The sequence below is a fragment of the Mustelus asterias genome, chromosome 2 (genome assembly GCF_964213995.1).
Source record: "Mustelus asterias chromosome 2, sMusAst1.hap1.1, whole genome shotgun sequence".
In the NCBI taxonomy this organism is placed as follows: Eukaryota; Metazoa; Chordata; class Chondrichthyes; order Carcharhiniformes; family Triakidae; genus Mustelus; species Mustelus asterias.
Genome location: NC_135802.1, coordinates 128,137,077 through 128,159,848, shown reverse-complemented (window position 1 = coordinate 128,159,848; position 22,772 = coordinate 128,137,077). Strand labels below are relative to the sequence as shown.

At 42.8% G+C, this 22,772-nt stretch overlaps 1 protein-coding gene across 4 annotated transcripts in view; it reads right to left on the bottom strand.

Moving 5' to 3' along the window:
* Nucleotides 1-22,772, bottom strand: part of atxn1a (ataxin 1a) — a 345,727-nt gene that overhangs the window by 258,208 nt on the left and 64,747 nt on the right. The window contains exon 1 of one of the 4 annotated variants that reach the window (XM_078241335.1): nt 14,898-14,987. The exons of the other annotated variants lie outside the window; for them this stretch is intronic. The gene's annotated coding sequence lies outside the window, so the exon portion shown is untranslated. Of the gene's footprint in view, nt 1-14,897; nt 14,988-22,772 lie in introns of those variants that run through there. 4 annotated transcript variants of the gene reach the window in all.

The following is a 22,772-nucleotide window of genomic DNA, read 5'->3' as shown; positions in this document are numbered from 1 at the left end:
TGTAGTGTATTTGTGAAAGTTGCACCTTTCAGTGTTGTTAGTAAGGCAGGCAATATTTTTTAACCTTGTGTCAATTGTGATCTTTTATTCAGTTTGCTGTATTAGTGTTGGGATAACCACTGCCTTATCCAGGCCAATGCAAAGATTTAACCAAAATATTACACAGATGGCTTATAACGGCGACTCAATTTTAAAATTTTGAGCTGATACATTGGACATAGAATATTAAAAACTGCACAAATAAGAAATTGTTCAGAGAGTTTCTCATCTGAATGTTCAAGAAGTAATGTATTGAAATAACTTAGGGAAAATCAAAGCCTGGCAGAGTGGGACCATTGGCACTCCCAGGTGCAGAACTACCCATGAGTAACATCACAGCAAGTATGTAATAAGCAGTAATTTTTGCAAGGTGGGACTGCTGGCACAGAGGCTCTTTGATGGTGAACATGAATTGGAGAATTGTGCATAAAATAAATACTATAGACTTACCTATGACCCACACATGATTGGCACGGGTATTGCTTCCCACAATGTAGATCAGAGATAGGCCTAAAATGCAATTCTCCAACCTACACACTACACTAATGAACTTCCATACTGATAGTAAAGTCTCTCAAAATTATCATTTATAATTCTGGATCCTCAGTGGTGGCAAACTAAAGTAGTACTTCTGAGAGTGGACATTAGTCTTATTGTATGTGATTGCTCGTGTACAAGGCAATGGGGAAAAGTTGGCAGAGAAACACGATGAGGATTGAACATCTATAATGGTTCACCCATCAAGGTGGGTGACCACACGTAAAATTTAATTCATTGCAATTGTTTCTAAGTTTTCTTTAACAAGTTTATTGGAAAAGTAGAGAGAAAATAGAGTAAGTAGTATGTGTGGACAGGTAAAGGGATCACAGGTAAAGTGTGATCATAATCCTTGAGTACTATTAATACCAGTTGAAAAGAACTATATTTTTAATTATAATGACAAATTCTTCAATTATTTGCGGTATGAACTGATTATTATTCAGTGTGCAAAATCTTGGCTGTCGAGTGAAAACACTGAAATAAATAGATGACCTCCTGTTCTCACAAACAAAACTAAAATCAAAGTGATAGATCTTCCTTGTGAAATGTGTAGGATTGTACTGAACAAAATGAAGCATAACTCATTACAGTTTGTTGTGCAAAATGTTCATTGGGTTAATTAAAGTTTTGGAAAACATCGGCAATTACTCAACTGTCATCAGAATATCAGTACAAGTTTCCTTACCTAATTAACATATAAACTTTTGATCAAACGATTTCTAAACGTGTTTTTCTGACACCCCGAAAAGCTAATCTTTAAATCTGAAGTGTGTTGTTTCCAGATGCTTTAGTTGTCAATTTCAGGTCAAATGCATGTTTCTTTCTCAGATGGGACCAAGGCCAGTCTACAACAACAATTTGCATTTATATGGCACCTTTGACATGGTAAAATCCCCCAAAGCACTTCCCAGAAGCGTTATCAGAGAAAACGTGACATTGAGCCATATAAGGAGATATTAGGGAACATGACCAAAAGCTTGGTCAAAGAGGTAGGTTTCAAGGAATGTCTCAAAAAGGAAAAAGACAGAGAAGTTTAGACAGTGAATCCAAAGCTTAGGACCTTGGCAGCTACGGGCACAACCACCAATGTTGAAGTGATTAAGATCAGGGATGCCGAAGAGGCCAGATCTGTAGGAGTACAAATATCTCAATGAGAAAAACGTTTTTTACATAACGAGTGGTTTGGGTCTGGAATGCTCTGCCTGGAAGTGTACTGGAGGCTGGTTCAATCGAGGCACTCAAGAGGACATTAGATAATTACTTGAATAAAAGCAATATGCAAGGATCCAGGGAAAAGGCAGGAGAATGGCATTAAGTCACAATGCACATTTGAAGAGCCAGTGCAGACATGATGGACTAAATGGCCGCATCCTGTGCTGTAACAATTCTGTGATGCTGGGTTGTATTGCTGGAGGAGATCACAAAGATAGAGAGAGATAATGCCATGGTAGGATTTGAAAAGGTCTTGCCTGTAGCAAAATCTGAAGACAACAACTTTTGTCTTCCCCATTTTTAATTGGGGAAATATTTGCTCATTCAGCACTGGATGTCCGACAGACTGTCAAACAATTTTGAAAAAGTGAGGGGGATCAAGAGAGATGGTGGTGAGGTAGCATTGGATATTGTCAGCATACATGTAGAAACTAACACTATGGCCCAGATTTTTGTGGAGATCTTTATAAATAATGGAGATGACCTGGATACAGACTTTCCACTCCTATTTCTGACAGATCCTATTTTTGCTGGTAGGGTAAAGTGGGTGGGCGCGACTCACACAAGCTGGAAACCTGAACTCAAAAGGACCATTTGAACTTAGTGCCGAGTTCAAAAATACCCCATTTTAGCTGTTGCAAAAACCTAAGCCCACAATCCATGTTTAACGTACTTTTGCAGTACCCATAAAAACTCATGAAGGGCGGATAATGCTTGTAGAATGGTAAAACCCTAAAGTTATTTAAAATTCTAACCATTCTAAAAAAAATTAAAATGTCCGAGGAGTAAAGAAAAAAACTCACTCAAGTTATTTAAATCCCCAGTCTCTTAATTTAAAAAAGGGTACATGAGTCAGAGTTAAAACATTTCAAACTGTCAACTTTATAAAATGCACCCCTTTAATTAAAAAAATTGGCTGCCTGTGTCAACGAAAGTTGAAAAATATCTGATCTAGCAGTCACAATAGCTGTCTGTTGATGTTACCCTACGGACTAGCAGTATCTTCCACAGCCCATCATTATCTCAGCAGAGGATCCTAGGTTCACAGTTTGATTGACAGTTCTAATAGGTTATCAAGGGATCAACTGTCTTTGATATGGGGTTACAAATACAAGTCTTTTTCACATAAGGGATTTAGTAATTAATGGGATTTAAATGTTTTGAATGGGTTTTCATGATTTTTAAATTTTCTATAGTAAGGGCTGTAATAGATATTTAGACCTTCATTTTATTTCATCCCAACCCGATTCCTGTGATCTTCCCCAGATGGATACTGGATAAGTTGTTATGGAGGCTGTATGGACAAAGAAGGGCGAGTTGGGGACATGGAATGGCATGGGTTAGCATTAGGTTGGTATGGAGGTAGCATGGGAAGTAAGTGGAATTGAGGGGTTGTGAGGGGTGAGGGATAGAGAGCCTAAAATTTAACAAAACAACTGGGACAAACTAGAGAACTAAGGCAGACCTTTTAAACTGCCGGTCTTGGCACTCAACTATCCCTGTGGTCATATACTATCATTGAGGTGGGCCCAATTCCATCCTGCACCTGCATCTCCCCCCAGAATGAAGGGCCTACTGTTTGGGGAGTTTCTGCTGAATTGGTGTGGTGGGAAATTTCACAACACACCTCAGGTATATATCTGGGCTTATGCTTATGACTGATATCACTGAGGGGCAGCATATACTTGCAAAAGCAGACGAGCAAAGGATAGATCCTTGGGGTCATAGAGTCAGAGGTTTACAGCATGGAAACAGGCTCTTTGGCCCAACTTGTCCATGCCGCTCAGTTTTTACCATTAAGCCAGTCCCAGTTGCCCGCATTTGGCCCATATCCCTCTATACCAATCTTACCCATGTAACTGTCTAAATGCTTTTTAAAAGACAAAATTGTACCTGCCTCTACTAATACCTCTGGCAGCTCATTCCAGACACTCACTACCCTCTGAAAAAACTGTCTCTCTGGACCCTTTTGTATCTCTCCCCTCTCACCTTAAACCTATGCCCTCTAGTTTTAGACTCCCCTACCTTTGGGAAAAGATGTTAACTATCTACCTCATCAACGCCCCTCATTATTTTATAGACCTCTAAGATCATCCCTATCCCTAAGATCATCCCCAGTCTATCCAGTCTCTCCTTATAACTCAAACCATCAAGTCCCGGTAGCATCCTAGTAAATCTTTTCTGCACTTTTTCTAGTTTAATAATATCCTTTCTATAATAGGGTGACCAGGACTGTACACAGTATTCCAAATGTGGCCTTACCAATGTCTTGTACAACTTCAACAAGACGTCTCAACTCCTGTATTCAATGTTCTGACCGATGAAACCAAGCATGCCGAATGCCTTCTTCACCACTCTGTCCACCTGTGACTCCACTTTCAAGGAGCTATGAACATGTACCCCTAGATCTCTTTGTTCTATAACTCTCCCCAACGCCCTACCATTAACTGAGTAAGTCCTGTCCTGGGTCAATCTACCAAAATGCATCACCTCGCATTTCTATAAATTAAACTCCATCTGCCATTCATCATCCCACTAGTCCAACTGATCAAGATCTTAGATAACCTTCTTCACATCCACTATGCCACCTGTCATCTGCAAACTTACTAACCATGCCTAAATTCTCATCCAAATCATTAATATAAATGACAAATAAAAGTAGATGCAGCACTAATCCCTGAGGCACAGTGCTGATCAAGGCCTTCAGTTTGAAAAACAACCCTTGTCTTCTGTCATCAAGTCAATTTTGTATCCATTTGGCTATCTCACTCTGGATCCCATGAGATTTAACCTCATGCAACAACCTACCATGCGGTACCTTGTCAAAGGCCTTGCTAAAGTCCAGGTAGACAACATCAACTGCACTGCCCTCGTCTACCTTCTTGGTTAATCCTTCAAAAAGTCAACCAAATTCTTGAAGCATGATTTTTCCATTCACAAAGCCTTGCTGACTGTCCCTAATCAGTTCTTGCCTTTCTAAATGACTGTAAATCCTGTCTCTCGGAATACCTTTTAACAACTTACCCACTACAGATGTTAAGCTCACCGGTCCGTAGATCCCAGGCTTTTCCCTGCAGCCCTTCTTAAACAAAGGCACAACATTTGCCAACCTTCAGGCACCTCACCTGAGGGTCACCCGAAGTATTGACACCGGAGTAGAAGAAGCAGCCATTGCAGTTGATTCTCTGGCTACAACTAGATAGGAATGGGACCAGGTTAGTGCGGTCCCACCCAACTGAGCAACAGTAGAGAGCCACTGAAGGAGGCCAGAGGTATAAATGCAACAGAATTTCTACAGTTTGAAGGAAAAATAATCAGATGAAGTTTTTTTCTAACAGGAAGGATATACACATGACATGTGGACTATGAAAAGACAGGTTGACTCATACGTGAAACAAAAGCTGCTCTGACGACGGGTCATCCAGACTCGAAATGTTGGCTCTATTCTCTCTTCACAGATGCTGTCAGACCTGTTGAGATTTTCTAGCATTTTCTGTTTGTGTTTCTGCTTCCAGCATCCACAGTAATTTGTTTTTTTTAAGCTGCTCGCTTCTATTAGTTCCACTAAATCCGAGAACATGTTTAGAATTACGGAAAGTTGGGAGTAAATTTCAAATGGGTAAAGTAACCTTGTGTGAGATAATGATGTACATAAATGGCTGGAACACTCAGACACATAGGGCCTAATTTTACCATTGGCGTGAAAACTTGGTAAAGTCAGGTGTGAGGCAATTAGCGCAATCTGCGCCCACGCAGATGCCCACAGGGACGGCATGGTAGCACAGTGGTTAGCACTGCTGCTTCACAGCTCCAGGGACCTGGGTTCGATTCCCGGCTTGGGTCACTGTCTGTGTGGAGTTTGCACATTCTCCTCGTGTCTGCGTGGGTTTCCTCCGGGTGCTCCGGTTTCCTCCCACAGTCCAAAGATGTGCGGGTTAGGTTGATTGGCCATGCTAAAATTACCCCTTAGTGTCCTGAGATGTGTAGGTTAGAGGGATGAACGGGTAAATGAGTAGGGATATGGGGATAGGGCCTGGGTGGGATTGTGGTCGGTGCAGACTCGATGGGCCAGATGGCCTCTTTCTGTGCTGTAGGGTTTCTATGATTCTATGACTTACCAAGGCCCGAAAATGGCCACGATCCGAACCGGGTGCAATGGCGATTTAAATGCATTTATATGCATTTAAATTGAATTAATGAACTGCCCGCTCAACTTTACCAGCATTTCCCCCTTTACCATCGCGTTCGCCTGTTCAAATTCGGCACGAAACAGACATGCTCGGCAAAGGTCTGTTTCAGGCACTCCAGCTTTTGATGAGGTAAATTCAGAGCTTTCAACGGCTCTCTGACTCAGATCGGTGATGGTGGTGGGGGGGGGCGGTGTGTGTGGAAGCAGGCAGATCATTCTCTGTTGGGGGGGCAGTCAGGGGTAGGGAGAGGAGGGATGGTCAGATGTACCTCTAGTGGGTTGGGGGGGGGGGGGGAGGGGGGGAGGGAGGAAGGAGGCCAAATCGCTCTCTGGTGGTCTGCTGGGGGTGATTGGGGGTAGGGGGGTAGTTTTCTAAGTTGGATTGGAATTGCGTCCAGATTCAGCACTTATAATCAAAATAGTAAAAATCGGGCCTATAGATGCCAGAAATAATGGACAGTTCCATAACCCAAATCAACAGAGCAAGTAAACAGAGTCAAGCAGTTTAAATCGATTCCTGGTCAGTGTCAGATCAAAATGAATTGACTGCATAAATTAGCAGAGGGCTGAGATAATGATGAATGTCAGACATGATACTTTGTGGATGCATAAGTATATTGGACATAGGACAAAACATCAGAAATTAGTATATATTTTCTGCAGTCAGAACTATTTTTTCTGAAAAGATAGGGAAATTCAGCACCTGGTTATATCACACTCCAATGTTTATTCTTCAAGGTTAAAACAGTCTTGCAATTCCGAAAAGGTCTAAATGCAAGAACAAAGGAGTGGGATTTCCTGTTCTTTCTGTAGACAGAATCCTCTGGTCCTCGCCAAAGGGTAGGGTACAGAATCACCTGCATGCACCTTGCTATTTTGAATGCATTCCCATAGCCTTATACACATTCCCTACTGTCATTGTGAATGTCACCTGGAAATGGTTCTCCTAAACATCCAGAAAGACACAAGACAGAGTAAACGTGAACTTGGATACCAGGGTGTTCTAGATTTGTACAAACACACATGGATATATACATGTACTTAACCACATTAACACTGAATAATCAAATAATTCTGTTTCATTCTATCATTGGCGAAACTTTGCAATGAGGATTGTGGTGTAAATAATAAAATCTATTTTTGATAATAAATTATCGGAACTCCTTGAGACAAAATAAGTTATTGTAGACTTCATGGGGTAGTTACCCCTGCCCTCTTGCAAGTTGACCCAGGCCCGGGTAAGGGTCCCATGCTCATGATTGTGTGTTCTGGAGAAGGGTGGAACCAAGGAATTTTTGATGGAAATGGTGGAAGCACTAGAAGCTCAAGGGGATAACAGCTTATAGACGGAGGATCCTTCCAAAAAAGGGCACATGTTTCCTAAATGCACACACGAGAAAAGCAATGGGAAACCACCTCATGTATTCTTTTTCCTAGTCACGTTGCTCATTGAAAATTGGAGCTCTGATGAGCAATCTGAAGAGGAACACACAATACTGCAGGTGTGGAGGAATATGCAAAGAGGTCCTACCCTTCACCAATTCACTGCTACAACATATGACAAAAGTTACGCATTTTTGTAGAAGATTTAGCATGGCTTCAATTTCCTTAATTCTGTCAGAATACACAAAGGGCTGCCTTTTGTTGGTGAGGGGGACCGCATGCCCCCAATAGAAAGCCGACTTGCCCCATGCCAGGCAACTCCACAGCCATAGTCTGCTGGGGGCAGGCTAAAGCAGTGGAGAGTGGGACTATCACCACATGGATGTACAATCTTCCAGCACTGCACTTGCTCCTCGCCTTTGCATCAAAATTTGGACAAACCTGACAATTGCTTTAACACAAAATGGAGTTCATGGATAAATATTGCATCAGCCTCATTCATCAGGAATGTGCATCAGATCATCGGGTGTCGAGATCAGAGTGTCCAAGTCACTGCTCTCTTGGCTTTAATGATTGTGAGCAGAGTGCCAGGTTCTCCAATCCACACTCCCAATATATGAAGCCATACATGGAAACCTTATATGGCAAATTTTGCAATCATCTAAATTTAGAGCTAATACGGGGGCCTCCAGTGCTGAAAGAATGGCTGGTTAAAAAGGACAACTTAATATTTTCCATTACGCAGATCAAACCTAGCATTGAACCTAACAAACTCAGGGAGGAAATCAAATTTTACTCTTGCTAACCAAAATGTCCATGTTATTCCTCTGTACTCTACACAGGCTTTGAACAAGATAGGTTGGCAGAGGAACATGTGCAATATCTGTGGTTTTATGAAGTACATCTTCTCATGTTTTTGACGTGGAAACATTTGGGCTCAAACATTCAGATGTCTCCATGTTTGGGTACACAGAGTAGGTAAAGTACATTCCCTGCAACTGAAGGGTGAGCCCTAAGGCTCCCCAATTTCATTGAATCCTGCTCTTCCTAACTCCACAATAAGGCAAGTGACTTCATTTCTTGTTTGGGCATAGCAGGCCATCCTTTACCCTGGGATTTCTTAGCATCTCAAGACAATCGAGTCCTGCAAAGTGCCTCACCCTTATTTCAGGTGTGGACAAAGGCTTATAATTTTGGTCCTAACCTAATACAGTGGGCAGTGCTGTTCCAGCCAGAAATGGTTTCATGCTTTTCCGCCCCCCATCCTTGCCATATTGGGGCTTTAGTAGTCCAAGGAATGCCTGAAAAACAGGTCCTTCACAGACCATTTTCTGGGCTCAAACAATTTTACTCCCAGCTCAGCACATGAAAGATTGTCAATTTATTTGCATCCAAACATACAAAGAAAGAAGCATTGGGTTTATTTATTTTAAAAGGAGAATATCAGCTTCAATACCAAAATATTGAACTGTCCTCATCAACAATGCAGTCTTTCAGCACTGGAGACCAAATATTAACTCGAATTTTCCAGTGTAACAGGCTTAACTTAAACAGCAGAACAGAAGCTCGGTACTGAAATTCCAGGAAGTATAACGTAGAAACATATTTCACATTTGTGGTTTTAAAATCTAGGATGTAAACACAGCTTCTCTAGAATACGTTACAGGACTATTTTGTAGTGTTAAGATCGACAAAGTTAAATGAACCATTTTAATGTTTTAAATGGCATACTGAATGAGATTCGAGGAGGATGAAGTGTATCACAAATCGATAAGACTACTGATAAGGAACTAATAGTCTGTTACTTAGATGCTAACATTTGTTATGTACTGGAAATGGAAAGAACATATGAAAGCTCCTTACAAAAAAGTGAATTAACTCTCGACAAAAGGTAGCAGGGAATTAAAAGTCTGTAGGGTCGATCTTACCAAAAAAACTCTAAGTGCCGAATCATAGAAATCATAGAAACCCTACAGTGCAGAAGGAGGCCATTCGGCCCATCGAGTCTGCACCGACCCCAATCCCACCCAGGCCCTACCCCCACATATTTTACCCACTAATCCCTCTAACCTACTCATCTCAAGACTCTAAGGGGCAATTTTTTAACCTGGCCAATCAACCTAACCCGCACATCTTTGGACTGTGGGAGGAAACCGGAGCACCCGGAGGAAACCCACGCAGACACGAGGAGAATGTGCAAACTCCACACAGACAGTGACCCGAGCCGGGAATCGAACCCGAGACCTTGGAGCTGTGAAGCAGCAGTGCTAACCACTGTGCTACCGTGCCGCCGAATGATCATGAAAACAAGAGTGTTTCAGATCTGCTTTTTCAGCGAGGCCACAAATGAAATCTTATGTCACTTGATGATGCACAATCTGATTCCCGCCAGTAGGGAGAGGGGGCAGGGCCTAGGTTTACCGGAAATACGGCTGCATTCACACCACAATTGCACACCCGCAGATCTCTCTGTTCTGTGCAGTTCTGTCAGTCACCTCTTCCACCGGATAGCGGCTGTTTCCATACACGCCCCCTCCCCCCCAGATCACTGACCTCCACCCCCATACAACCCCCCTTCACCCCCGACCCAGCCAGTGCCCCCCTTCCCCTGCCTGATCACCCCTCGCCCGCAGCCCAGTCAGTCACTGCCCCACCTTCTCTCAGGCCCCGCCCTGACTGGCACTGTCCAAGGGGCACTGCCCAGTCCTACCCCCGACTATTTGGGGGTGGTTGCGATGGCCTCCGGTCCTTCTGGCGAGGCCACCATATCAAGTCAGGCAAGAGGCTGATCTCACCAGAAATCTGGGCCTGGTAAGATTGAGAGGGGTGAGAAATCGGGCACAATCCCGATTTTTGCCTCTCGCACGATCTTATTGGCTTGCCACACCCATCGACCAGTGTGATGAGTCAATAAGATCGCCCCTTATGTTTCTTGTTACTTTAGCCAATTAGATTGAAATAGATACAAATGTATCATATATTCCACTTATCTATAAATCATTACAAAAAACTGATAAACTATGCACTTATTTTAATGTCACACCCATTCGTCAGTGTACTTCTTAGTGACTGAATTAGTGGTGTGAATTGAGGTTTCATTTTGTTGTCCAAAATTTTAGTATACATGAATCTGAACGTGATTGAAAGTATACCAGGTCATACGTTCCTACACATAGGAGTTGCCAACACTTGAATTCTTGGTCCTACAAAAAACAATCAAATTAATTGTAGAATTAATTTGTTAGGCATCAGGGCTTGGTAAATTTAAAGGCAAAATTCTGCCATCTGGGAATAAGACCTGAGGCAAGGCCAGGAACCGGGAGTGTTTCCCACTGCAGAGGTTGATGGGACAACACGCCATATCTTCCTGCCACAACCTCATTAATTATGCTCCTGGATGTTTCACACCGTATTGCACTGCGGGGCAGGCCTGATGGCGCATTGTCCGCCGTCCTATCCGGGCGCCATATTGAAAAATCACTGACCCACCATTGAAGGAGGAAGGTGGACCTCCTGAGAAAGAAGATGGATCTCCAGGATATCCTGAGGCTGGAAAATGGGCCCCCTTCAGGACATGGAATCTGGAAGATCCAACTGCATTTGCTCCCCTCCACCCACTGCTGTGGTATTCCAGGGTCCAAGGTTGTTATCAGCTTCCATCCGGAACTCCAGACATGTTCAGATGAGTCTCAACATCTGCACGCCATATTGTTAAAGACATGTTCCCCGCCGGCATCATGGAGAATCAGGCATGGGTGGTGGAACCTTTATCTGCATCCCATTCACAGGATGTAAATCAGTTTCATGCCAGCTTCCAGCGGGTTTCCTGATCCACCAAGGCGGGCACCAGTGGAAGTTCCTGCTGAAAATTAACACCAGTGTCAAACTGATTTTGGAGCCTCTCACTGAAGTCTCTCCCATAAGTCCCGCAGCATAGTGCTGCCAGATCAACACAGCTGTGTGGCACCGGGGCAAGGAGACCCTGTACTCCCCAACCCCAGGCACCATGCTGATCCAAGACAGCGACACAGGGCAGTCTGTGGGTCCAGCAGCAGAGTGTTGTCCATGAAGACAAGCTCGACATGGAGATGGAGGGCAGGAACCAGTCTACCCTGGCCCTGGCAGAGTGGTGTACAGCACATCAGGAGCAGCACAGGGATATGGTGTTGCACTCAACCCAAAGTCTCTGGCAAACTGAGGTCCGTATTGTCCACGCTACTCTTTAGCAATTGGGTTTGATGCTGACATAAAATTCCAGCTGCTGTGACACTAGATTGAAAGGTCTGACAGGATGCCGGTGGGCAGCTGTTTTCATGAGCATTCATGGGGTGCAAATGAATACAAATGGCATTCACGCCACCTGCCAACAGAATGACTGACCCACCATTGGGAGAATTGCAAAGTGATTTTACGCTAACAGGTTCCTGACTTTTGGCACCCTCCAGGTTCACCATGCCCACCCATCACCAAACCCACCGCTGGCTGAATGGGAAAATTCCGCCCCAAGTTTTTTGAAGAAGTTGATGTGTCTTTTTTGTGAGCCAATCTAATCCTTGTAATGCTGGGCCTCCTGTACTGGTTTTAAGCAGGGAGCACCAATCCCATAAGGACTATGGTGGTCCAGCAAGAAGCTCCACCACCACCACCTCCTCAAGGGCAACCTGAGATGGGCAATAAATGCTGGCCAGCCAGCGATGCCACGTCCAACAATTGAATTTTTTTAAAAACTAGGCATTGGCAATAACTACAGGCTTTTCAGTATCACCCACATCCGGAGGTCCATTACTTTTAAAATGACAAGACTATTATAGATATTATAATGACTAAATGCTACAAACACTACGGAAATAAAAATAGTTGCAGCTCTTAATCCAACCAAATTTTAGATGCTCCATACACTTAGCACCAATACATCACTGACTTCTTCACTCTCAATGGCACAAAGTATCATTATTAATTAAGCTATGACTGACCAACACCATGTCAGAAATAGCCACAGTATATTTGTCTGTTGGCAAACCTAAACTCGAATAAAGATGACACATTCTACGGCATTGTCTGCATTTGAATCCTGGGAGGTACAGTTCAATGCATACTAAATTGGGTGATTCCCCATGCTTTATTCTGAGCTTGCACCTCATGATTTGCAGGCCAGTTTCACAGCAGCACAGAGTTCCCCATTCTACCACATCAAGTTGCATTCCCTATACATGCAAACATTTCTGTCATTTCACAAATTCCACACAGAATTAGTCATGAACTTAACATGTTGCATGCACTGTGTTTTGACAGGAAAGATGGTAATTTTGAATTAGGGTGATGGTGTAACATGGGGTGTGACACTCATGTCCCTTTAAGGTATTTTTTCTTTAAATCATATTCTCTGCAGTTGTAGGCAGGCCTTTTGGTTTCGTTGTTGCTGAGCTGTCTGCTGGAAGTCCTTTTATTGCTGCTTCGATGGTTTAAATGGGCTTTTATTTATTTTTAATCTGGGCTTCAGGTATTTTCTGGAAAATTTGTTTTATGACCCTGCATTGTTAGAGGGAAGACTGGGTGGCAGGACATGTGTTTTGGACAGTTTTCTTTTCTTCATAGTGAATTCAAGGTTTCACTTCTAGTTTGGATGCTAGCTGCTGTTTTAGTTTAGAAGGGGGAGTGGACATCAGACTGAAAAGCAGTGTTTTTCCCTATCTCTCTCTCTCCCTGATATTGGAAATTCTGCTGGCTCGCTGGATGCCAGGCTTCTTGCCTTCCTGAGTGAAAATTCTGCTGTTGGTGGTTTTGCTAGCTAGTCTATCTCTCTCTCCCTCGTGTTTTGGGAAGCTGTTCTGAAGTTTGTCTGTGTGTATGTCTCAAGAGAACTGCAGCATCCAACCAAAGGACTAAGTTCCAGCATCACGTGAGAATTCGTATTTTCTGTGCTAAACCTGTGGCAAGAGTTTTGTTTAAGGAAGTTTTTTTGGTTGGAACATTTCATTTATTTATTAGGGTTTATATAATATCATGGTTGGTTTTTTTTCTTGTTTGTAATTGATAAAAGTTATTGCTAATTTTCTTTCTATACATGTTAACTGTATTCTGAAATAAACTTTATTTGATAAAAGCTCCCTAATGGGTCAGTTGAATCATACCTGAAGTGAAGCATCTCATGCTCACCCTAGCCAAGAACAAATTGCAAAACTTATGATCCAGACGGGCTTCATAAGCACTTTGGAGTTTCTGACCTGAATTATTACAGGGAGAATATTGATTCAGCCACCAATTTTCATTTCCATTACTATGTGAGACTCTGAAGTGAATCTGAAATTTTTGCAGAAATATCATAGAACCTTTGCTGCTTCATAAATCTGCAAACAGTCCTTCATGAATCTGCAGAAGGTCTGCAAATAAAAAAGTCAGAAACAAGTGACCCCACATTGGATTGCAGCATCTAGGCCATGATGATTGACATTCTCCAGGTTTTCAGGATCTGATAGATATCATTAGACCAACCATGCTGCTGGCCCCAACAACATGACAACGGCTGGAATCTATATCAGAATCCCCACAGTAGAGAGGATGCCAATTAGGCCCATTGTGTCTGCATGACTCTCCGATAGGGAGCATCTTACCCAGACCCTATCCCCATAACCCCACATATTTACTCTGCTAATCCCTCTATCCTAAACATCCTGGGACACTAAGGAGCAAGGTGTCATGGGCAATCCACCTAACCTGCACATCTTTGGACTGTGGGAGGAAACCAGAGCACCTGGAGGAAACCCATGCAGACGCAGGGAGAATGTGCAGAGTCTGCACAGAGAGTTACCCAAGGCACTGTGAGGCAGCAGTGCTAACCACTGTGCCACTTTCCTATCTATCTTTGTGCCATCAGCAAATTTAGTTACCATGCATCTGGTCCCTTCATCCAAGTTATTGATATAGATGAGGTCCCCAGCACTGCTTCCTGTGGCACTAGTTACAGTTTGCCAACCAAAAAGTGGCCTGTTTATCACTACTCTCTGCCTCCTGTTAGCTCACTAATCTTACATCCATGCTGATATGGATAGATTCAATTCACACTAAAATTACTTTGGTCTATGGGCCCACCTTTAAAGTTTTACTTGTGGGTCATTCTTAAACTGAGCTTTAAAGGGCAAACCCTGCAATGATGCACATTGTGGGAGTGTACTGTTGCGGGTGCTCCTGCCTGCCCCCATTGATTCACAAGGAATACTATCATTGAATCAATTCTCAGACCTGCTCCCATTGATTCAAGAGGTACCAAGGCTAATCTTCCTGGATAACCCAGGAATGTTCTTGACTGAGGTGCATTAACGTGCTAGCAGTGTGGCAGGACTTTGCCCTTTAAAGGGAGACTTGGAAATAGGAGAGACAAGGAGTCTTGACAATGAGGGAAGCAGGGAGACTAGAGAATGGGGAGCGAGGGAGACTGGACAAATCGGGTGAGGAAGGAGACTTGGAGTAAGGGGAAGACTCAAGAGCAGCTTCTCGACAGCTTCTTCCCTGCTGCCAGACTTTTGAATGGACCTACCTCGCATTAAGTTGACCTTTCTCTACACCCTAGCCATGACTGTTAGACTACATTCTGCACTCTCTCCTTTTCTTCTCCATGAACAGTATGCTTTGTCTGTATAGTGAGCAAGAAACAATATTTTTCACTGTATACTAATACATGTGACAATAATAAATCAAATCAAATACTTTGTTGAGGGAAATGGGTAGAGTGGGATGAATAGCCTCCCCTTATCCTGTGATCTCTGCTATTTTCAGCCTCTGTTATGAATAGGCCCAGATATTCCAAATTCACCAAATCATCAGACATTTACTGATGTGTTAGGAGATAGTAATAAGAAAGGAATCTAAAGTTACACTCAGCAGCAGCCAGAAGCAGATATTGGGGAATTGGGGATAGATCTTGTAACATAATCCCTTGCATAAAGGAAAAACCTCTTCCCAATTTTGTAAAGTGAGTATTGAAGTATGGATGCCCTAAGGTCAACCAGTTAACTCCGCTGATGTCAAGCTGTAAGATTAATAGAGAAACACACACTTATGATGAAGTGTGGGAAGAAGTCAGCAATGCTGTTCTTGGAGGGAATGTGGGTCGGAGAATCAATGTTACAGTATTTATATTTATATTTCCAACCTGTGTTCACAATGTGTATTTTTAAATATATAAATTACACTGGAAATAAAGGAAGTGCATGGAGAACTTAAACAGAATAGCCACACCACTGTGTAAAAATGTTAAATTTCTTTCACTCAAAATGCTGGAATTTCCTCTCTAACCCTTTCTGCTTCTCTATTTATCTTCCTCTCTTTGCAGTATTTCTTAAAGTCCATCTATTTGATCACCCTTTTGACCAACTAGTAAAAATCTGCCCACTGTCCCGGCAACTGCCTGTGGGGAACAGTTCCCACTTTTGGACCCAGCAGCGGGACAACTTACCACCTGATAGAATTCCAGCCTGTATTTCATTGGGCAAAAGTCTTTGATCAAATGACTGGAAAAACCTGGGCCTCCAACTGTAGAGGGATATATGGAATATGCGATAGTTAAATGATTTGGATAGGTAAATCCAGTAAAATTATTTTAAACTAAATGCTATGAGAAGCATCCTTTTCTTGGCTTGATATCTAATTTGACAATGCTCCCAGCACAATGCTTTTGGACATTTTACTATGTTATATGGACATGATATAAAATACGTTGTTGCTATTGTTGGTATAGAGCCGCACTTAAGGGCCTTATCCCACTCAGCCTCAACTTTCACTCAAGCCCCTGCCATCAGGCCATAGCCTCTAGGTTACCTCAAAGAATTTGCTGATATCGGTCCAAATTTATTTTCACTGGTTTGAATCTGTGGTATCTTACCCTTCTCATAGTATTTAGTTTAAAATAATTTTACTGGATTTACCTATCCAAATCATTTAACTATCGCATATCCCAAATATCCCTCTACAGTTGGAGGCCCAGGTTTTTCCAGTCATTTGTTCAAAGACTTTTGCCCAATGAAATACAGGCTGGAATTCCATCAGGTGGTAAGTTGTCCCGCTGCTGGGTCCAAAAGTGGGAACTGTTCCCCACAGGCAGCTGCCGGGACACTGGGCGGATTTTTACTAGTGATGGCTAATTCAAAGGCCACTGCTGGAACTACCATTGAGTTGGGGATGGCAGCCTGCTGTCCAGAGCTGGCAGCCCAAAGAGTAGGCTAGCACCTTGACAACCTCAGCACCATCACTGATGGAGGTGGCTACTGCTGAGTCTGCTGAAAGGCGAGGGTCCCTCCAAGCTGAGGCCCCATGAAGACAAGTTGAGTTTTTTTTATGTAGGCCCCAGGGATCAGAGGCGGAGACTGGTTACACACTCCACTGGCAGGGCCATTGCCCCATAGCCATCAGGGGTCTACTCTGTGGGGCATGGAGCAGCCATAAAGGAAGGCCTTCCTGCAGGTTGCCAGGGTTTACCAAGTGGCCTCCCCACATGGCAGTGGCAATTTCTGACCCCAGTAAAATATTAGCTGGGGCAGGAAGTGGCTTTGAATTGGGCAGCCACCCCACTCAGGTTCCAGCTGCTGATATTATCCCATAGGGCAGGTGCTAGGTTCTCCTCTTAGCGCTACTATTTTCTCAGCCCTCCCACCCTGTCTCCAGAGGGCTGGTAAAATCCAGCCCACAGTTTCTCTGCAATTTACGAATTGAGAAAATCTACAAAGATAAGGCAATATAGCTTCAACGGCTGGATATAAATACCAAGGTCAACCCATCCTCCTACCTCACTGAAAACATTTTTCAATGCAACTGAAAACAACTTGAGATATTCTTGCAGGCAAAAAAAATCGAAGCATTTCTGATGAAATACCATGACAGTCAAATATCAAACAGGCAAAGAAATAACTAAGCTTTTTTGATGAAGCACCAAGACACTCAAATATCAAACAAGAAACTATATCGGAAGCAGAGTCATCCCAGAATAATATGCAAAAGCCGGCCTCATTCATGCTACTTTATGCCATCAGTCCTCAAGTGAGAACTTGCTGAAGGTGATCAGTACTGAAATGAGACGAGCGTGACATTTGCTGACACTTGCGGATCGCACCCACATGAGTCAGCAGTGGTAGATAAAGATCGAAGATAAGAAGAAAATAGAATGAACTCCCTTAAGCTGAGAGAATTTGTCCAATAGCTGATACTTACCCTTTACAGATTGTGGTTGCATTTTGGCGGTATTTGGAAAATATCATTATACTTCAAAATGCTACAGAGTCCCCCTGCCCTGTATTAACAAAGATACATGTTGTATTAACTTATTTGCTTTTCTTAATATATTTACAGTGTGATTTAAAAAAAAAAAATCATTATGGGTTGTGGGCGTCGCTGGCTGAGCAAGCATTAATTGCCCATCCATAATTGCCCTTGAACTGAGTGGTATTTAAGAGTCAACCATATTGCTGTGGATCAAGAGTCTTATGTAGGCCAGACCAGGTAAGGACAGCAGATTTCCTTCCCTAAATGACATTAAAGTTAAAGTTTATTTATTAGTCACAAGGAAGGCTTACATTAACACCGCAATGAAGTTACTGTGAAATTCCCCTAGTCGCCACACTCCGGCACCTGTTCAGGTCAATGCACCTAACCAGCACGTCTTTCAGACTGTGGGAGGAAACCGGGGCACCCGGAGGAAACACACACACACACACACACGGGGAGAACGTGCAAACTCCACAGTGACCCAAGCCAGGAATCGAACTCGGGTCCCTGGCGCTGTGATGCAGCAGTGCTAACCATTGTGCCACCGTGCCGCCCCTATTAGTGAACCAGATGGGGTTTTACAACAACTGACAATGGTCATCATTAGACTTTCTAATTCCAAATTTTTCATTGAATTCAAATTTTGCCATCTGCCCTGGCAGGATTCAAACCCAGGCCTCCAGAGCATTACCCTGGGTCTCTGGACTACTCGGAAATGATTAAAATTGTCATAATTTTAGAAGGAAAATGCTACTTCAGGGCAATTACAATGCAAGCTTGTTTGCTTTTCTGCGAAGTATTTCAAAATTTCTCAAATTTCCTTTTGCCACTACCACTTTTCAAACTTCACCTGAACACTGCAGTATATAGATAAGGGGTTCAGGGTAGTTATTGAAACTGGTGAAAGAGGTGTACCATAGGGATTGGTGCTGTGACTACTATTGTTCATCATTTAATGGGAAGGCTGTTACATAGTAGTGTGACTGGACTAGCAATGCAGAGGCCCCGGACTATGCTCTGAGGAAATGGGTCAAAATCCCACCACAGAAGCTGATGGAATTTAAATTCAACTAATAAACCTGAAATTGAACACAAGTCTTAGTAATGGTTACCACAAAACAATTGATCGTCATAAAAACACATCAGGTTCACTAATGGATTTAGGGAAGGAAATCTGCCATTCCTATCCAACCTGTTGACTCCAGGCCCCATAACAATATAGTTGACCTTGCCCCTAATTATTTACCTGTGGCAAACTGGACCAGCCATATAAATACTGTGACTACGAGAGGAGGTCAGAAGCTGGGAATTCTGCAGCAAGTAACACATCTCCTGTCCACCATCTACAAAGCACAAGTCAGCAGTGTGATAGAATACTCTCAACTTTCCTGGATGAGTGCAGCTCCAAAAAGAAGCTCGTCACCATCTGGGATAAAGCACAGGCCGCTTGATCAACACCCGATCCACCATTTTAAACATTCACTCCATCCACAGTGTCAGCAGAATGTACCATGTACAAGATGAATTGTTGGAACTCACTAAAGCTTCTTTGACATCCAAACACACAACCTCTACCACCAAGAAGGTCAACGGCAGAAGACACATGGGAACACCATAACCTGGAACTTCCCCATAAAACCACATACCACCCTCACTTGGAAACATATCACCATACTTCACTGTCGCTGGATCAAAATCCTGGATCTTCTTTCCAAACAACATTTATTGCCGTTTCAGAGGTCATTTTGAGAGTCAACCACATTGGTGTAGATCTGGAGTCACATGTAGGCCAGACCAGTTAAAGATGGCAGATTTCCTTCCCTAAAGGACATTAATGATTCATCATCATTAGGCTTTTAATTCCAGATTTTACTGAATTCAAAATTCACCATCTGCTGCGGCAGGATTTGAACCCTGATCCTAATCTTGCCCCGAGTCTCTGGATTACCAGTCCAGTGACAATACCACTGTGCCATTGCTTCCTCTTAACAGACAGGGTATGCCTCGTAATCTCCTCCAGGAATGTGTACTGCCGTTGCAGACATTTATAACTATCGTCATGACTTGTCTACATGTAAAAAAAGGACAAAGTAACACAGGAGAAAGTATGAAAAGAGAATTAGAACACGAGCACCAGACAGGGAAAAAGAAGATTGAGAGATGGACAGTCGGATGTTTTCACATTTATGAAAGGGTTTGATAGGTAGACATAAACAAACTGTAGTGGGGAGTCCAAAACTAGGCCATCATGAATATAAGATGGTTGCTAATAAATCCTATAATACACTTAGGAGAAATTTCTTTACTCAGAAGAGGAGAGATTGTGGTATTTGCTACCTCAATGAGGCAATTAGCATAGATGCATTTAAAGAGAACCTAGGTAAGTACATGCAGGAGAAAGGTATAGAAAAGATAGGGGCCGGGATTCTCTAATCTTGTTCGCCCCGCCACCACTGCCAGTGAGAATGCAGAATTTGGCATTCAATGAAAATTCCATTCATTGCAGTGGGATCAGAGAATCCCAGCCATGAGTGAGGTTGGAGAATTCCGGCCATTGCTATAGTGAGATGAAGAGTGGAAGGAGGTTGGTATGGAGTAGGTAGGTTGTACGGTCTATATCTGTGTTATAAAATTCGATGTAATTATAGATGGCTGCCAATGGGTAAGAATTCACACAGTTCTGAAAAGACCAAGCTGCAAATGAAAAGCTTGGGCCATTTATGGATGTTCACAGAGCTCCAAGATAGAACTTAGAAATTACAGCTTGGCTCATCTGGTAACAGATTCATCTCGGAATTAGAATCAGTCCAGAATTTGATTTCATAATCTTGGCTGACACATTGTTGCAGGGCTCAAGGGAATACTGCCAGGGTCATTGACTAAATGATAATCGGAGAGCCTGTCTATTTATTTAGGTGACTATAAATGACTGGAATATTCAAAGAAGAGTTTGCATGGTGCCCTGGCCAACTGGCCCTCTCCAATCACCAAAACAAAAACCACATTAACTTGTCATTGACTTCCTTTGCCTTTTATGGAAATATGCAGTGCCTGTTGCACTTGCCCATACAGCACTAGTGACAGCACTACAATCTCATTCATTGTAAATCAATTTGGGACATACTGTGGCCAGAGTAAGGTAAATGTTATTCTTTCTTATATCTCACTGCCAACAATTTAATATTCTTTTTAGCCTTTAACAAATAAGACTTTTTTTTACTGTAATCAGATGCATGAGCTTGGTGGAAGGTATACAATGTGGGCAAAGGTGGCTGCGATGTACAATTTTAAGGCATAAGGATCGCACAACACTGTGTACTCTTGATTCCTTTCTCACAAAGGGATGCTAGGGACAGTCTTAATGCTATTAAAACTTTATGGGGTGAATTTCATGATTTAGCACTTTTGGCCACAAGGATCAGATATAGGTGGCATAGTGGTTAGCACTGCGTCAGGGACTCAGGTTCAATTCCTGGCTTGGATCACTGTGTGGAGTCTGCACGTTCTCCATGTCTGGCATTGGCCATGCTGAATTCTTCCTCAGTGCATCCGAATACATGCTGGAGTTTGGCGGCTAGAGGATTTTCACAGTAACTTCATTGCAGTGTTAATGTAAGCCTAATTGTGACACAAATAAATAAACTAAAAAAAATTGGTAGGGAATATCACAAATTCGGGGCTGGAGGTCAGTCTGCCCAATTTTTTGTCCTTTAATAACAAAATTATCCAAGCTACAAATTAGACACACTGCATTCCGAGTACACATCTAAATCACAAAGCATGTCACGAGCTTTGTTGACCTTGCTGCAACATTATGCCCACTCAAACCCTTAAGGCCAATAAGCATCAAGAAACATTTCACATGTTCTGCCAGAAGGTCTTACAAAAATCAGCTCACACCAGCAACATTGGGGTCATTTTTCTGGCTTTACCCGACAGGCAACAATGTGATCGAGCAGATCAGCCTTCCTTTATAGAACCCACCTGATTTTTATTCCATCAATGAAATAAAAATTGGATGCGCTCAGTCGTTGGCAAGCTACTAAAGTACCGTAAAGCTACTAAAGTGAAGATAGAAAGTTAAATCCCATCACTTCCTTGCCGAGTTTAGACAAAGGTTCCAGGAAATGATCACCCGATTTTGTTTGTCTAACATCGTCCCACCAGCATATTTTTGAAATACATTTCTTAATTATAGTGTCGGAAGTACTTCCAGATGGTCAATGTCTTGCATTACACACACACAGAAGTGCTGGTTATATTTGGACATGTGAAGGGGACGCAGTGAAAGGCGCCACACTCTTTTCAGCTTGTCAGCCACATGCCAAGATACACTTTCTAATTCTGTTAGAGATTTGAACTTTCACATGTTCTTCAGCACGCTAGGTCAAGGGCACTGCAGAGATCCCTCAAAAGATGTTAAACATCAAAATCTCATGTACCTGCAAACAGTCACAGGAAATATTACTGTCTGTGTAGGCTGAAAAACCTGCACAGACTGCTAATTTCTGCAGCAGGATCTGATGAGAGACAAGAAATTGGACAAAAACACATTGACACTGCACAGTTTTAAATAATTGTTGCAAAGTTGTTTCAGTAGCAGAGTCTTTTCATTTGACGTTAACCACCACCAGCAGTCTCTCTATACTGCTCTTCCCTGTCCCTTCTACCTTCACCTTCATTAATAAACGCAAGAGACTTGTGGGTTGTTTGTCAGAGGTTTACTTGTAATTCTTTCATGCGGTATGGACATTACTGGCTAGGTCAGCATTTCATGCCCATTGCTAATTGCTCGCGAGAAGATGGTGGTGGCAGGCTCCTTCTTGAATTGCTGCAGTCCACCTGGTATAGGTATGCCCACAGTACTCTTAAGATGGGAGTACCAAGTTTGGACCCGACAGTGAAGGAACAAGTCAGTTCCAAGTCAGGATGGTGTGTAGCTTGGAGGGGAACTTGCAGGTGGTGGTGTTGTCAAGCGTCTACTACCCTTGGGCCTTGTGATAGAGGTCATGTGCTTTAAAGGTGCTTTCAAAGAAGGCTTGGTGAGTTGCTGCAGTGCATCTTGTAGATTATACATACTGCTGTCACTGTGTATTGGTAGTGGAGGGAGTGAATGTTTAAGGTGGTGGGTGGGGTGTTGATCAAGCAGACTTTT